The following is a 17,440-nucleotide window of genomic DNA, read 5'->3' as shown; positions in this document are numbered from 1 at the left end:
ATTAATAATGTTTGGAGAGCCGGAGCAAGGGGTGGGCAGGCCATTTCCTTTTCTCCACCCATCCGAAGGAATGCCTTCATCCTTCAGCTGATTTTTATAAAAACTTAAGGTTGTATGTCTCAGATAAAACTAGGATTGTGAAATTCCATATCTACTGAAACAGGGTTAATTCTGAATTAATGACTAAATCCTGATAAACTAGGAGAGAGGGAAAAAATCTCCTAAGGTTGTACTAAGCCACTACTGAGGGTCTGGATTGTGGATAACTGGCCTACTTTCAAGTACATTGCAGTTAGAGAGACACTCATTTTCCTTTATTTTTTAATTTATTTTTAAAAATTTTTGGCTGTGTTGGGTCTTCGTTGCTGTGTGTGGGCTCTTCTCTAGTTGCGGTGAGCAGGGGCTACTCTTCGTTGTGGTGCGCAGGCTTCTCATTGCGGTGGCTTCTCTTGTTGTGGAGCACCGGCTCTAAGCATGCGGGCTTCAGTAGTTGTAGCACGTGGGCTCAGTAGTTGTGGCTCACAGGCTCTAGAGCGCAGGCTCAGCAGTTGTGGCACACAGGCTTAGCTGTGCCACGGCATGTGGGATCTTCCTGGACCAGGGCTCGAACCCGTGTCCCCTGCATTGGCAGGCAGATTCTTAACCACTGTGCCACTGGGGAAGCCCTCATTTTCCTTTATTTTTAAGACCCATATTATGGTTACACAGTTTAAAGAAGCCAAGTATAAATGAACTGGTAGAAGAAAGGATTGAAAAGATCTAAAGTATATCTGAAATTCCTACCGTTTGGAATAAGGAAGGATGAAGTGAGAAATTAATTAACACTTCAATATGCAAATAAATTTGAGAGATAGTGACTTTAGTTTAGAAAACTGGAGAGCAGAAGCTTCAATGGTTGGAATCTAAAATTAGGTCTTCATAATGCAAGTTAAGAAGAGATAATTGAGAGGAAGAAGTCAATGAGATTTTCATTCTAGGTACATCCTCTTGACACTTTTCCCATTGCTAGAAATATATCAAACGTTTCCTAGAAGTTCCTCATCCTTGCTGAGAAATTGTAGCCCTTTTCAAATGAAACTGTTAGATAACTTTCAGACAGGATAAAATAGTAAGAATATAATGGTGATTCAAGGTGTGGTCAGAGATCTTCTAAACAACAGAGTTCAGGAAAAAGACTAAGGCTATGCTTTTATATATATTCAAGGAGAATCTTATATGGAGTCTCTTTTCAGTTATCCAGATATTTTGCATTATACAGCAATGTTTAAACTGAACCAACAAGTGCAAAGTAAGTGAATTCCTTTGTTTGGACTGACTATATTTTGGCATCCTTGCATTCAATCACCTTAGCATTTGCATTATGATCCATTAGTATATTCATCCATATAATTAAATAATTGAGTAGTTGATTAATTAGACACTATACCTCATCTAAGATGACCTGTGAAGCAATTTGTTCTGGGCAAGTTTAAGAAAAATGCTTTGAGTGAGTAAAATTTGATTTGGTTTCACCTCCAGTTAAAAATGGATTTATTCTTATTGAAGACTAATTGATGATACTGATTCAGTAACAGCTAACTAATTAAAATGATGCCCCCAAATAATCATTTTATGTACCTTTGAAATAAGTGTGAAAAACTTCAAGTGTATCTTAGTAGTCACTTGTCTGTGGAATAACTTTGATGCAGAACATGGTAAAAGGAAGCAGGAAGGAGAAAAATTGTGCTGTGTGTGTTTGGGATATGGTCAATGTTCTGAATACTCCAGAATCTTCACAGAGAAAGACTGCAGCCAGACTCTTGGAGTATCAGAACATGGTTGAGCTCCATTTTTGATGGGAAAATATTGACTTCAATGTTTTTGATGATAGTTGGTTTTTATTTTTGCGCTTGAATGTGATGGTTCCTCTTACACCCATAACAATCAAACATATTGTCCATAATCCAAGGTCAAGTTGGATTTCCAGGGAGAGCCTTCACAAAAAAACTGCCCTAAATTAAGCCATAACCCAGTAGCAATAGTAATAGTTATTACTTATTGAGGATGTCTTACTTGACAAGTTCTGTGCTAAGTATATTTACATATATATTATTTAATCCTTACCATGATTCTACAATAAAGCAATCTTCTTATATTTAAGATCCTTTAATAAAATTTTAAATTAACTCATACACACATGTATATACATTTTGAAGATAGAGCTTATGTTTTGCTCCTCTTTCTCTCCTCAGCACACAATGAATGGCTCATAATTGGTACCTAGAAAATATTTGTTGAATTAAATGAAATGTCACTTTCTGTGCTTTTCCTGAGGGAAGGGTTTTTATCGATCATTTTGTCCTTTGATGTAACTCTGAAGACACTCAGGGATGAACAGGTACTGGAAATTTTTAACCCAGCTAAGAAACGTGGATCGACTTGTCTCTGTCCTCTTGGGTCACTGAGGAAGGCTGGCATAAAGTAAGGTTGAAGGAGGATTGTGGAGGGATTGGTGGGAAGGGAAAAATATTAATTCTGGTGAAAATATCTGGATTGTAAACATAAAGAAATAAGAAAGTTGAGAGACTGTGAACTTGATAGTTTTCTGTGGAGTGTCTGAAATCTGACAGATGATGCTCTGAAGTGAGAGCACCTGCAAGACTGGGCTTATACACAAGAGAAAGGAGGGTCATGGTGGTGGGCAAACTCCCAAATGAATGCAGTCTTGCTTTCTGTGCATTTCAGATCCTGGTTTATTAGATTTTCCAGTTGCTGGTCAGACCCTTCTCCATACTGCTTTGTTCCTGATGGTCCCTGACAGTTCTTATGGCTTTGGTGTGCTGCATATAGGAGGATCATGGGATGACAGAGTCTAAGAACTGAGTCTTAGTTTTCTACCTCCAGCTTTGATTAATCCGTGGAGTCTATTGATTGAGCATCCAGTCATTCCAGGAACCATCACTGTCAAGCACAGTGTGCACATGTGGTGTCATGCAAAGCAAACTAAACAGACTCCATGCCTCGCCTCCAGGAGCTCACAACAAAAACCAGACAATAGATGGGGTGAACACAATGGGGCAAACAGACACACAGCTGTATAAACAAAGAAGTACAACAAATTAGAGAATTTTGGTATGAACTGTGCGTGCAAGTGCTCTGTCTGTGCACTGGAAATGAGGGGAAATTCTGCAAGTTGCAGAGAACTTGCTGGAGTCTGTGTGAGGGTAAGGAGCAAGCAGGTGATGGCATTGGTGGAATCATCCTCCTTCTTTCAATTAGGAGGGAAACAAAGGTATTACTCTGAAGGGGCATGTATTGCTACTTAAGTCTAGATTCTTCTAAGAGATTTGGTTATAATCAGCCTAAAGAAGGAAAGTAAAAAGTATTAAGCAGGGCATAGCCTGCCAGAGAGATTTCATAAGCCTTCTTTCCACTGGAAACCAGGCTAAAAAGAAAATAAAAACCAGAGTGTATTATAATTGTACATTCCATTCATAACCAGCTAGCATATGCCAATTGATTTTCCAAGGAAATGATTACTTTGGGTGAGTTTTTTTTTTTAATAAGGGGCAACACTTTTCGCCATTGTCTAGCACTTGCTGTCTTTGACATCTCGAACATTGTCAGGAATTAATCTAGATTTACAGAATTCAGCTGAAAGCTAATTCCCGGCAGGTCTCTACCTCAACCATCCTAGGCTGATAGGTATCTCTCTTCTATTAAATATATCCAGATAGGGAATTTAAAAACCTCCCCAGGAATCTTTTCCAGGGTTTATAAAACCTTCACTGCCAGTAAGATCTTTCGATCTAGCTTAAATTCCTTTGGTTGTAATTTAAATTCATTTCCTCTTCTTTCCTCATTAGAGAGGAGAGCACTGCCCCCAATAGCCGTTCTTCTGAATACAGCTGTTAAACACACACCTCAGGCTTATTTCTTTCCTGGACACAAAGGATTTTTCAGATGTCATCTATTTATACTTTTTTTTTTCCCTTTGACTTCTGACTTTTTCTCAAGGTAAGATAGTCTTCTTAGATCCCTTAAAATTGTGAATTTCCATAACTGATTTCATGAGGTTCATTCTACAAATATTGACATGTCAAGATGTCCCATTTCTCTAGTTCCAATCAGGTCTTATTTATTAGGTCATAAAAATATAAAAGAAATTAGAATTTATATTTCATGTTTTCTTGGAATGGGTGAGATGATAGTCTCAGTCTATTAATGGCCACTTCCTAGCTCTTAATCCCTTGGGAAAGAATTTACCTCTAGATATTGCAGTGGGTGAGGGGGAATGTCTTGTTTTTCACAACTATAAAGTGAGAAGATAGACAAAATATTTTTAAGGTTTTACGTACCTTTAATGTTCAGCAATTCCATGGCTAAGTTCTAAGTATTCTTTGGCCCAAAAGAGCAGCTATTTTCCCTTAACAACCACTATTCTTACAATAGTGGCAATCCTATGTGTGTCACTGTGTGTCATCCTATGACTGATTTCTAAAGCAAGAATCTCTAAACTCTATTTAACATTTTTCTTTACTGAGGTATTCGTATTTTAATATAAGTCCTCTTGGGTACCTACTTCTGCTTATATGATACCTTAATGCCAAAGGGTATGAGTTTTTGCATACGCTAAATCATTTTTCAGTGTATTATTGCCTGAATGTTTTTGCAAGGCCGCTGATATCATATATGACTGTTTTCATTAAATTGCTTTTAGTCCACTGGAAAGGAGCCTGTAATTCTCCATCTTCTCTATCCACGTGAATATGCTTCCCATCTTTCATTCCCTGGGGTCTTTTAAAGCACATACTAAAGCAAGCATATTGAGAAAATGATGACACATAGGGTTCTCCGTAAAAGACAGTTCTTTTATTTCAAACACTTAAGTAGCATGGAATTTTTTTTTAATTTACATTATTGAAAGAATTTTCAAAAATAGGGCACTGAAAAAAGTCCATGGCAAAAATATTTTTGGGGTGGATCTCTTTCTCCAAGTGATTATATATTGAGTAATCAGTTTACATTTCATTTCCTTTTAAACTTCTGCTGAACTTTGAATTAAGCATCAGAAGGCATATCAGGGTTAGCCACAGCACCTCCCTCACTTAAGAAACCCAGCGCCTGCTGAAATATTCTAAGGGATTTTATAAGAAAGGTGGATACTTTCTTCTGCCCTTTTGTACTTTCATGCATTAGCCTGGTTTTTCCTTGCTTGACTTGAAAAATATTCTTCATCAAACCTCATGGCTAATTAAACAAGGGAAGTCTGATTCATATTCTAGATATCAAAATAGGATGAATATTTGTATAAACTTGAGCCACTTTTCTTCTACTACCAGGTTGTCAGCAATTTATTTTCTGCCTCAAACAGCAGATCTACGTAGATTTGCAGCATTTCCTTTGCCCTCCTGTGAGCATCATCAGGCCCCTTTCTTCTCCCTCTCAGCCCTCTCCATCTAGGCTGTGATGACAGCTTTTATACCAACTGAGCACAAAGCAAGTGCCCTGGACTCACTGGCTGGCTGACTGGACAGCTTAGCAATCAGCTGACATTTTAAACAGTTCTTTACATGTTTGTCCCATCTTGTACCACATAACCCACATTGCATGTCCCTGAGTAACATTTGCACTTTCCACCCAATAGGCGTACCTCCTGGCTTGGTGTTTGGAGTTGGTGGTACGCAAGGGGCATGGCATGACTGCACTCCCCTATCTTTAGTGCTACTCCCTAATTCTAAATGGCTCTGAGAATGCTCTCCACCATGCCTTTCATCTTTTCATCCCTTTCTTTTCATCCATCTCCCCACTCCTCCTCTCCTGCCTCTTGTTTACCTGTCTTCCCCTCCCTCATCTCTCTCACTACACTGAAATCACAAACAAAGCAGTGCTGGAAAAGTAGGGCTAAGAGAATAATGATGGGGTCTTTCCCCCCATTTGTTTTGGTTCTCTGAAATTCCTCACCATCCTTCTAAGGGTTTGACTTAAATTATCTGCTTTCCTCACCGGTTTTAATTTCAAAAACAACGACTGCCTTTTCTTAGCTTATAGTCTAGTACTAGGTTCCAGTTTTCGAACACAGCCTTTTTTAAAAATTTTCCTAATATCTTAACCACTAAGGAGTTCATTCTTCAATGATAAACCAATTCACACATGGCTCAGTGATGGAAAAGATTGTTTGAATTTAGGTTTTCTCAGGTAATTACACCAACTGACATGACACATTTATATAAAAGGCTGCTTTTTGGTGAATATAAAATTCCCTTGAGATCTCCTGCTGAAGATCTACATATCATTATTATCCTTACGTAATGTTATCACCTTGAATTCTAGAAAGAAAAATTCAGGTTAGCTGGGGGATCACCTAGGAAGTCCAGAGTAATATAGTATACATGCACAGTAAAAACTGGCATTAAGAACATGTTAAATGGAAGGTAAGTAGGATTCTGAAACTTTTTTTGTTCCACATCTTGCCACTTATCTCCTTCACTGAAAATTCTCCACCTGTCATTTAATATTTGAAAAGAATATAAGATACACTCATTCTGAGATTGGGTCAGCCATGCACAAAAAGTTAACCTGCCTCTTTTGCTATAAGCTTAGCAGAGAGAGATTGACCAGGTGAATCATAGTATGGTACTGGGGAGGTACCCAAATGAGAAGTTCTGGGGCAAAAATAACAGATCCTGTTGGATCCATTCCTGATAATAACTGTCCACCCACGGGCTTTGGGTTCAGAAGGTTCAAGATAGCTTTGGTCTTAGAAACCACTGTCACAAAGATGGTCAAAAACAGGCCTGGATCTGAAAGCCATAAGTGATTATAACTCTAGCAATGTGGACTTGCAAATGAGCAAACGAATACCAAAGTTAATGTAGTTCAGAGCAAATGGTAGAACTCTGAGGACCCAGTGGGATGGAGGAAGCATGGCCCCATTGCCATTAGGATGGAATCCACATCCCTGTTACCGCACTCAGAGCCCCGTTGACCTTGGTGGCTCCTCTCTCCCCATCTCATTTCATCTGTGCTGAATTATACACAGAAAAAGGAATGACCACACTCTCTCACCTGCTGGATTTGCCATATACCCTGACTTCTAATTTGCAGGTGAACAGATCCTTCACGTCTCAGTCTGGATGCCATTTCTTCCGGAAAGCCTTGTTGTTTCCTTGAGTTTGGATTAGGTGTTCCTCATACCTTCTCGCAAATGCCCTGTACTATCTTATCAGAGCAATCAACCTTTATCAGAATTCCCTGTTGACTTGTCTGTCTTCTCTGCATGGCCCCTCTTCCTCCTCACCCAACCTGAAGGTTAGGACATTGTCCTGCTCACTGTGATATTCTGGGTGCCTGCTTCATTGTAAGGCTGTGGCGAAGAGTAAATTATTTACCCAGTGCCTATGTGGGCTAAGAACTCCTCTTGGTGTTTGAAACTTATCAGTGAACACACTCACACATTTTTACAAAATTTATATCTGCTAAAATATATATAAACTGCTTAGCATAGTGCCTGACATAAGTATTTAATAATGATAGTAATAGTAATGGTAAATAGCTAATCTTCACTGAGTGCTTACTATGTGTTTAAAAACACATTCGAAGTGTTTTTTTCATGTATTATCTTGTTTTAATCCTTACAACAAATCTCCAAATGAATACTATTATTTTTCCTACTTAGTGGATGAGGAAAGTGAGGCATAGAAATGTTAAGTGACTTGCCCACATGGTTACCAAGTTGTGAACCCAGAATTCAAACCCAGACTGTTTGACTCTTGAATCTGGTCTTTTACCTTTTTTATGTTTATTTAATATTTAATATTCTGTCAGTATTATCATCATCATTGTCAAGATGCACTCAATAAATACATGCTAAAAGAAAATGAGGGAGGATAAGAAGTCTTTTCCTAAGATGCGCCAGTGTCACTTCATGTTTATATAATGAAGCTGTGCCATTCTGGTACAATTAAGTATGCAATTGATTTTTTAAATGATTTTGGCTCATGGAGGTTCATATTATTCATCTGTCATCACATGGATTCAATAAGACTTTTCTTATCCCCCCCAAATTTTCACTTCTAAGGAGTGGACTTATTGCCGGAAATTGATGCTGCAGAAGTGGAAACCTCATTTAAAAACAGCTGTCAGTCACCTGGGAAGTCTCAGGTTGATTTTCTCCACATTTTGAAGAAAGGATTGTAGGATGAGGTTAGGAGCAGCCTATCTGCTGTCCTTTCCTGTCCTCCCTAATTAGTTCTAATTAGTTCAAAACCTCAATCAAACTTGCTGGTTTGAAGTTTTTGTATTAGCTTTTGTGGATTCACAGAAGTTAATCAAGAATGGTTAAAGAAACAAGAAAATGTTTGTTCTCCTCTCTGCCCCCCGTCCAATCAACTGAGTGTTAACTGAATACTTTCTATGAGTTCATCCATCATAGTGTTCTTCACTGCAACTAGATAAGCCTAAGTCATGGTACTTGTCTTCAAGGGGCCATAAGTCTACTTGGGAAGATAATATACACAAGAAACAGTGGGGAGAACATCATACCAGTAATAATTGTGTTCTCCGCTGTGGGCTAGCCCTGGGGACTGTAGGAGTTCCAAAGAAAGGGAGATTCATGTCGCCAGACAAGTGAGGGATTACATCACAGAAGAGATGGAAAACTAGGTCTTGCAGAGTGAATAGGAATTGGATAAATAGAGAAGAGAGGGGAGATCATTGTGCATATGGGGAAAGATTTGGCAATGGAATAAATGTTTGTGGGATTGTAAAGAGACTGGTCTGGCTAGAAGAGAAGAAACATTTTGGAGACTGATGAACAATATGTGTCCATGTAAAGGGTCTCCTTGAATAATACGCAGAACAATAATAAAATATTGAGAGCTAGATGAGCTTTTAGAGAATATTTGAATTGGGCAATTCCATCCACACAAAGTGATCTCTCTCAAATTTATCACTGTTTTGTAATGCTGGGCAAGTCAAGCTCTCTGAAAACCCACTGTTAGTTAAAAAGTATCAGAACCATCACTGGAGTAGGAGAGGTTTTAAGTTATAAACCTAATTGAGACTTTGTCCTCTTCTGATGTTAGCTCATCACTAAGTTGCATGACCTTGTAAATGCTACTTGTCTTAGTTGGGCCTCAGTTTTCACATCTGTAAAGAATGAGCTGAACAATTTCATTTCTAATGACACTTTGAGTGTCTAATGACACTTTATGAGTCTTTTTGCATTTTTGCACCCATGTGATCTTTTATGATGGATAAACTAGGATGGATTTTTCAGACTAAACTCAAAACAGCCTGAATTTCTCTTAAATGGATTGTTCTAAGAGGTATCTTGGATGTGTCATACCTTTGTGTGGTCATGAACAGTCCAATCATAAGATCAAAGATTTTAAGCCTTGCCGGGCATAGGCTGAAATGGAAAATAGTGTTCAGTCAGTTCCTACCTTTACATAAATGGAATGATGTTGTCGATGATAATAATATATGCTGCTTACTGAATGCTTATTTTGTGCCAGGAATTTTATATGATATATGTATATTTATATAATAGCCCTTCATGTATCTTCCATTTACTGTGAAAAACACAGAGGTTTGATGACTTTCCCAAAGTCACCTAACTCACCAGTAGCAATGCTGAGATTCAGTTCCAGGGCTGTCCATGCACAAATCTATGCCTTTTTTTTTTTTTTTTTTTTTAACTAGTAATGTCTTCTTGCTCAGTGAAGGATTCAGGGGCATATATTGCTAAAACTTAACGTAGGTGCTGGCTCCATATACAGCTGGGAAAATTTGGAGCTCATAGGAAAGGTGAAAGAATTAGGCCCCTTAGATAGGATTTTTGTTTTCTCTATTATGTTTAGGCCAGAGAGTCAAATACCAAGGCTGGAATTTAAAAGGGACTGAACAATCTTATGACTAGTAATAGCATTTGTAGTCATGAGGATTGAGACAAAAGGGGAACAAACGGTAAGCTTTAAGGTCAAACATTCAGCACCAAGGGGTTAGCAAAATACTTTTCTTCCTAAGTTCAAATGTCACGCAAAGAAACGCTGAGGGTTGACTGCACCTGTGGCTTGTGCCATTGAGAGGGCTTCTGAGGGGAGGATGAGTCATCTGGTATGACAGGAAGACCACCTACTTACTATACATTTTCTGTCTGGGTCTCTATTTTTTTCAGCATTGTTGACAAGATGTGCTGACTGAAATTCTTATTATTTAATAAGCTTTCTTCTTGTGGCACCTTTTAGAGCACGCATAAAAAACTCCACTGTCATTATGATTAGAAGAAGCTATGTGTTATTTTCACAGAGTTAATGAATTTGCATTTTGGTCTAATCATTCTGACGGAATGTTTGTCCTAGAAGTAGTTTTTTCAGCGCAGCTCCCTGGGTGCTTATTCAAGTGGCTGGTCTGATGGGTAAACTTTCACAGGCTGAAGGAATTCAGATAAACAGGGTGCTTCCCAACCAACATGAGGATTAGAATTCTCAGGGAAGTCTTTTGCATATGTTCATGCACCGATCAGTTGTAGTTAATAAGTCTACTAAGAGAATTATTACCCTACTCTATACCAGGCTACTTCTGGCCCTATAATTCCCAACCTATGTGTACCAGGGTATGGTATACAATGTGACACACCAGGTTTAATTTAGATTCTGAAGGGTATCACCTAATAAATAAGCAGTTTGCTGATTGCAAATTCTTCCACCTTTAGATGAAAGGGTTATACTAGTATAAAGTGTTTTTATTTTAATAAAGGCAATTTGAGAAGTGCTCCAGAGTGAATGTATAAGACCTTTTAATTCTGTCTCATAGACTCCATGAAATATGGAAATACAATAGGCTGTTCAGAGAAGCAGTCTCTAGGAATCCACTAATCTTTGCAGATTGTTCTAGAGAGTAGACAGTTTAGGTCCCCACCCTAACCCTACCTGTAGCATTCCCATTTACTAATGACTTAATCAAGTTGCTCATTTCAGGAGCAAAGGAGGACTGCAAAATCAGAATGTAAGCCTTTGTTTATTCTTTCATTTTCTCAGATACTGAGGAGAGTTATTTTCTTTTTGCTGACAGTTTACGTATCTCTGGCTCCAACAAATTTTTGCTTGTTTTGAGATACATGCAGAAAAGATTTGCATTGAAAAGCTGTCATTACAGATGCCAAGGGCTGAAAGCATACATAGCCTCTTGTATCTCAAGAAAACAAGGAATAAAATGAGTAACAGTTAACAGGACTCATTCTACCTTCCTGAATTAGGATTATTCAGTCTCAGGAAATGGCTCTACCACCTACCCAATGGTGTAAGCCCAGTACTTCAGAGTCATTCTTGATTCTCCTCTTTCCCTTATTTCCCGTACCTAAACCATCATAAGACCTGTCAGCTCTCTCTTTAAAATGGATCACTGATATGTTCACTTCTCACTGTCTCCACTACTAGTCCAAGCCGCCATCATTTCTCATTTGTTTACTGTAACAGTCTCTTAAATGTTCTCCGTCACCACTCTTGAACTTTTGTCTGTCTTGATCTTTGCTGTACTCCCGAGCTTAAGATCATGCTCAAATATTTGTTGACTGGATGGATGAAAGGAGAGATGAATACTGGATAGATGGTTGGAAAGAGATCCCTGGGACTACTGCCAACAAACATAAAGGGAGCTGCTTACAGGTGGCCAGTAGGATGCAGATGTGCCTTTAAGTTGCAATAGCCCCAGAACAAAGGTCAGTTCCTCAGATAAATTCCATTTCCTCATTACGTCTATTGAAATTTTGGGACGCACTGGACACCTCCGTCTAGATCTCCATGAGTCATTTGTTTTCTTGAGAATCTGGAAAGTTTATGTGATTGACTTTAGAAACTGCCTCCTCTAGTCAGCTGGTCCTAATGCTTATGTTTTACTTTCATGGAGGAGGGTGCCCTTGGGGGAAAAAGAATGTCATTTTACTTTGAGGTAGGTCAGGTTTTAGGAAGTCCAGTAAAACACTAAGTCGAAAACAGATGGTCTGGGTACAAAAAAAGACAGCGCCAGTTGCATTACAGCCATGACTCTGGCCCTCTAGTGGTAGATACATGTGTTTTCAGATGTGTCCAGGGAGAGAGATGTCAGGGACTCCCAGTTAAAATGTGAAAGTCTGAATTTGTCATCCAAGTGTATCAGTGGTTAGACTCCCAGTTGGATGTGTTTTCCATTGCCTGATTTTAAGTGTTAACCTGGAGATACATCCAGACTGCCTTTTTCCCCTCCCCTGTCAGAGCCATAAGCTCCAGCATTCTGTTTTTCTACAGGAAACCAGCTTATGTAAAACAGCTTCTCTCCATAAGATAAATCCTCTAGTGACCAGTCTGGGACAAGTTGTCTCCTCCTGTGCAACTATACACTTTGTATTTCAATGGAACACTGTTAACATTTCTTTTAATTGTAATTTTTTCCCACAAATCCACTCCCAGAGCCTATAATACTCTTAAGTGGTAAGCCAAACAATGACAGTGGCAACTTTATTCAAACAACACCACTGCTCCTTGAGAGAAGGATTAAACAGGGCTCCTGGGCAGCTGTCTGGCAAGGTGCTTAGCTCACAAGAAGTTGCCCAGTGCCTAGGATCAATGACTGAAAGAATGCTTTAGAGAGAAGGCACTGAAGGTCTTAAGTCATGCAGGATGCAAGTAATTTTGCTGTAAGAGTTTATAGCTTTATTCCATAGAAGCTTATGGATTCTGTTTTAGGAGGTGCTAAACCAATTGCCATTTAACGAGCGTTAGCTTTATTGTTTTCTCTCTTCCTTAGTCCATGTCTTGAGGGAGCATCTGGCATCTAGCAAGTTCCTGGGATAGCAAACAAAGAAAAGATATGTCCTGTTCTAATTCCATCTTAAAGCTTAAAGAGGCTGTGCATGGGGCATGAGAAGATTTTTTTTTTTTTTTTTTTTTTTGCGGTACGCGGGCCTCATTGCTGTGGCCTCTCCCGCCGCGGAGCACAGGCTCCGGACGCGCAGGCCCAGCGGCCACGGCCCAGGGGCCCAGCCGCTCCGCGGCATGCAGGATCCTCCCGGACCGGGGCACAAACCCGCATCCCCTGCATCGGCAGGTGGACCCTCAACCACTGCGCCACCAGGGAAGCCCCTTGAGAAGATTTTGAATGGTGGAAAGTGGAAGGGATCACTCTTGGTTAAATTCAGTGTACTTTGTGATATTCATTCTGGCTCTATCCTTACTGTTTGTGTGAACTTGGGCAAGTTACTTGAATTTCTCTCTTCCTCAGTTTCTTTATCTGTAAAATGGGGACTATAAGAAGTAACTTTCAAAGCTGTAATTGGGATTAACTGGAATCATGTTTGCAAAACACACAGCAGAGGCCTGGTGCAAAACAAGGGCTCTGTGCATGTCAGCCGCTATTATCAGGGTTTTTATTCCAATTTTCTCCCTTGCTCACGTTGAACAAATTGTTCTCAGTATTGCTAGGATTTTTCTTTCTCAACATTTGTGCCACGAAGGCATCCAAAGTCTCCTACTGGGGTGACCAACTGTGCCAGTTTGCATGGAAGGATGGGCTTCCAGAGATGCTGGACCTTCAGGGCCAAAACCAGGAAAGACCTGGGCAAACCAGGCTGGGGAATCACTCTACCTTTGGAAAGATCCCATGTCTGATTCCCAGTTCCATGAGGTCTTTCTTAGGCTAGATAGTCCTTCAAAAAACAGTCAGTCTGATGCTCTTTGAAATCCACCTTGTTTCTGGAAAATCTTTAGATCTTTTCCCTTACGTCATCTCTGCAGACATAGGGCAAAAGGCAGTGCCAAGGAGAGTGGGGTTCTCTAGCCATCTTCAGCAGCTTGGTTTTCAAATCAAGACTTATAAATCATGGGCCCGGATGTCCGGCAGGCTGGAGGTGGACCATGGAAAGGAATCAGGATAAACTGAAATGACTTTTGCCATTGGCTTGGCCAGTACACCTTGCCAAGCGGTTTTTGCCTCAACTTCAAACAGATCAGTGTTATAAGGGGAAATGTACTACATATGTTACTCATGCCTTTACCTTCAGTTTGCAAAAATGCCATCTTCTCAGAGAAGTAGAGTTTCCAGGAATTGTTTGGGATCTTTTCCCTCCAAAAAAGTACAAATTGAATCGTCACAAATAACTCAGTTTTTCTTCACGGGTCGTGATGGGGATAATAAGATCTGATTCTGTTTTTAGCCCCAAATGGTCCTAAGTGCATTCTCTCCTAACCTTTCAAAATTTTTTATTCCAAAGTATAACTTTGTCCCTTTCCAAAGAGTATAGATTTTCTGTTTTGTTCACTTCCACATTTACATGAATTTAATAGAGGTTGACAAAAACCTGACAGGCTCAAGGATTTTTATTAGTGGAAAGAAAGTCACAAACTGAGAGCATTACTTCTATGTATTGATAGCATCAAAATGTTTTTTCTTTTCTTTAAACCAGCCTCAGTTTGGAGACATAAATCATCATTGAGAAGGTAGTTGGGTAGAAAATATTATCCCCACGTTGCTGATTTTTTCCTAAACAACATTCTGTTAAAAAAGAACCATACTACTTAGCTTATTCTTACAATTCTCTCTATCCCATAGTCTCTCCCTCTACTCAAAAGTAAAATTCACCTGTTTTTCCATGACCTGATCAATTGCCTCTAAGCTCTGACGTGGTTTAGTTTGTCAGTGGTCTAGGACCAGACAGGCCTGAAATTCTCTGTCATTTATCAGTCAGGCCCCCCACCCCCCCACCAGGTATTAGGTCACCTCCATTTGTTTGTCTGGTGAGAATTAGCTTCCTTTTCTGAGACTGGAAGCCAGATTGGTTCAACACCAGAATAGGAACCTGGAACTGACATTGGTTTTGCAGATGTGCAAAAAAATCCCAGGAGTTTTGAAAAAAGAAAGAAAAGAGGGAAAGGGTTTTGCGAGGAGAAGAGAAAGTGTTTTCAGAAGGCTGAAAACAAAGCAATTAATCATATGGTGACTATTACACTTGTTTCTATTAAAGTGACTCACTTTCCCTGAATTTTCAGACTGTTAATTCAATTTCATTTGTATGTAACTACTGAATAACTGTCACAATTTTTTTTCTTTGCTTTCTCTTTTTTGTTGTTGTAGTTTCTCAAAGTCAGAAGGCTTTCAGATTGCTTCCTTGTCCTAAACCAGGAAAGGAAGTGATTTCATATGTGAGATAATGAAGTGAAAAATCAATGCTGGATCACTGTAAACATTTGAAATTGGAAAAAAAAGTCCAGAAGAGAGTCTTCTAATTTTCATAATAAATTGTCCAGGGCAGCCAAACTTTCTTGGGACCCACCCCCCCCTTCATCATTTCTGGTTTGAGGACAGATTTGCCTTTTGGTCCCCAGGTAGAGTTCCAAAATGGCAAATTTCATCTCTTAGAAGTAAGGCCCTGGATTGGGGTGATAAATTACATAAGAAAATATAGTATATTTTTTCTACCTCACATTCATTCAGTTTATTAAGAAATTATGACTTAATAGCATAAGTTTCCAGGTTTTTAACAGTGTAGGCAGCTTGGGTCCTGGATGCGTACAGCCCTGATGTTAACTTTACCACTTGCCGTTTGTGACTTGTGTGACTGTGGGCTAGTTAGTTAATGTCTCTAACTCTACCATCTTACCTATAAAATAGGAATAATAATAATAATAATAATAATAATAATAATAATAATAATAATATCTGTGCTTGGTACAAATGTTACCATACCTGTGCCTGGCACAAACATTATTATTGAAAGTCAACAGACTGACCATTCCTTCTGACAGTAGCTGACCAAGTAGATTAAACTCTTGGAAAGTCAGTGAAATGCTTGCATTTCCTTGGCTTCAGTTCATTCAGTGCTTTTTGGAATTTTGTTTATGGGGCACTGGAAACTTAGTTTAACAATGTCCCTTTTATTTGAACATAACTGAATTCCTTACAAGAGTTATAATTTTATTATTTTTCTGTATTAAATCCTCCTAGTGGTGCTTGGAGAACACACGGAGGTAACAGCTGTTTTATTTTATATGTACTGTGGCTTTCCCTTTCTTACAACCTGTTCCTCTCCCATGGATGCCACTGTTCTTTGGGTGGGGTAAGGAGAGAGAATATTTGGGGAGTAGCCCAGCTGAAGTCTGGGAAATATCCCAGTTTCATAGATAACAGTGTTTTACTCTGGGATTCCTAAGTCCTCTTTTTTTTTTTTAGTTTAACATATAACCCAGAATTTTCTTTCTGGATATAATGTTTTTAGTGAGTTAAATAACCAGGCTTTTCTTACACGAGAAGGGAGTTGGGTCTGTGATTAAAAGGGATTTCCTTATGTATCATTGTCTCTCTTTGACTGAATTTTGATATAAAAATTCTTTATGTTTTAAGCTTTGTTCTTGAAAATCTTTCAAAAAACATTACAAAAAAGGCTCATCTTCTGGGCAATAATTAATTATTCATCACCAACAATGCCTGTGTTTTTATTCAGTACACTCATGGAAATCACACAGGTCAAACAGACCAATCTGAGGTCAGATTCAATATGGAAAGACATGTGAACATTCTGTGGGTTCTGGTTTTTGACTAAATTCTTCATATAAACTTGTTTTAATTGCTTTGTCACTTTCTGCTAAAAGTGGAAACAGATTAATTCAAGAAATTGAGTATTCCTTACAAAAAAAAAAGTTCTGAAAAATTGATTTGCTTCAATTCATGTCAATAAATGTTTAACGAGTGCCTACTATAAGCCAGAAAGTGCCAAGGTCTTAAAACTCAGTTATGTCTCTGACCTGATGGAGCTTATGATCCGAGGTAGAGGATAGATATTAAACAAGTTGGTCAGCACTACGATTAGGGGGTGGACAGGGGCTATGGGAGGATAGAGCATGGAATTAACTCAGTATAGAGCAGAGGTTCTCAAACTTTCACGTGCATACGAATCTCCTGGAACTTTGTTACAATGCAGTTTTCTGGGCCCTGATCATTCCGATGCAAGTGGTCCATAGGTCACACTTTGGGAACACTTGTATAGTGGGTCAGGAAAGTCTGCCTTGTGAATCGAAGCTCAAACAAGGTCTAAAGGATAAAAGGGATTTGCCTTTCTATCTGGTGGTTGGAACAAGAGCTGTCCAGGCGGACAAGAGAAGAAAGAAATGTTTTAGAGATGGGACAAAAGGGACACAGAATGACGGGCCACATTCCTCTGGGGGCCCTAAACCCGATGGGTTCAGGGAATGAGTCCTCCTTCCGTCACTTCTGGGTGTGGATCACAGAAAAATAGCATTTCTTTAGGGTTGCTTTCTCAGGTGAGCACGTAGAAAGCAAGGCACAGTTTTCTAGGCAACACTTCCTAATACCAAAAAGGAAAAAAAAAAAAAAAGGGAGAAAGAAAAGGAAAGTATATACCCCATGTCTAATTTCACCCTCAGACTATTCTCAGCACTGAAAATGGAGTGGTTGGAAAATGCCTTCCTAA

The 17,440-nt window shown here is 39.1% G+C and overlaps 1 protein-coding gene across 3 annotated transcripts in view; it reads right to left on the bottom strand.

Moving 5' to 3' along the window:
- The window catches only part of COL8A1 (collagen type VIII alpha 1 chain), a 156,523-nt gene that overhangs the window by 63,294 nt on the left and 75,789 nt on the right, over positions 1-17,440 (bottom strand). The window contains exon 2 of one of the 3 annotated variants that reach the window (XM_060010534.1): positions 9,329-9,391. The exons of the other annotated variants lie outside the window; for them this stretch is intronic. The gene's annotated coding sequence lies outside the window, so the exon portion shown is untranslated. The remainder of the gene's footprint in view (positions 1-9,328; positions 9,392-17,440) is intronic. 3 annotated transcript variants of the gene reach the window in all.

Source organism: Delphinus delphis, chromosome 4, assembly GCF_949987515.2.
Source record: "Delphinus delphis chromosome 4, mDelDel1.2, whole genome shotgun sequence".
Taxonomy (NCBI): Eukaryota; Metazoa; Chordata; class Mammalia; order Artiodactyla; family Delphinidae; genus Delphinus; species Delphinus delphis.
This window is presented reverse-complemented; position numbering and strand designations above follow the sequence as displayed.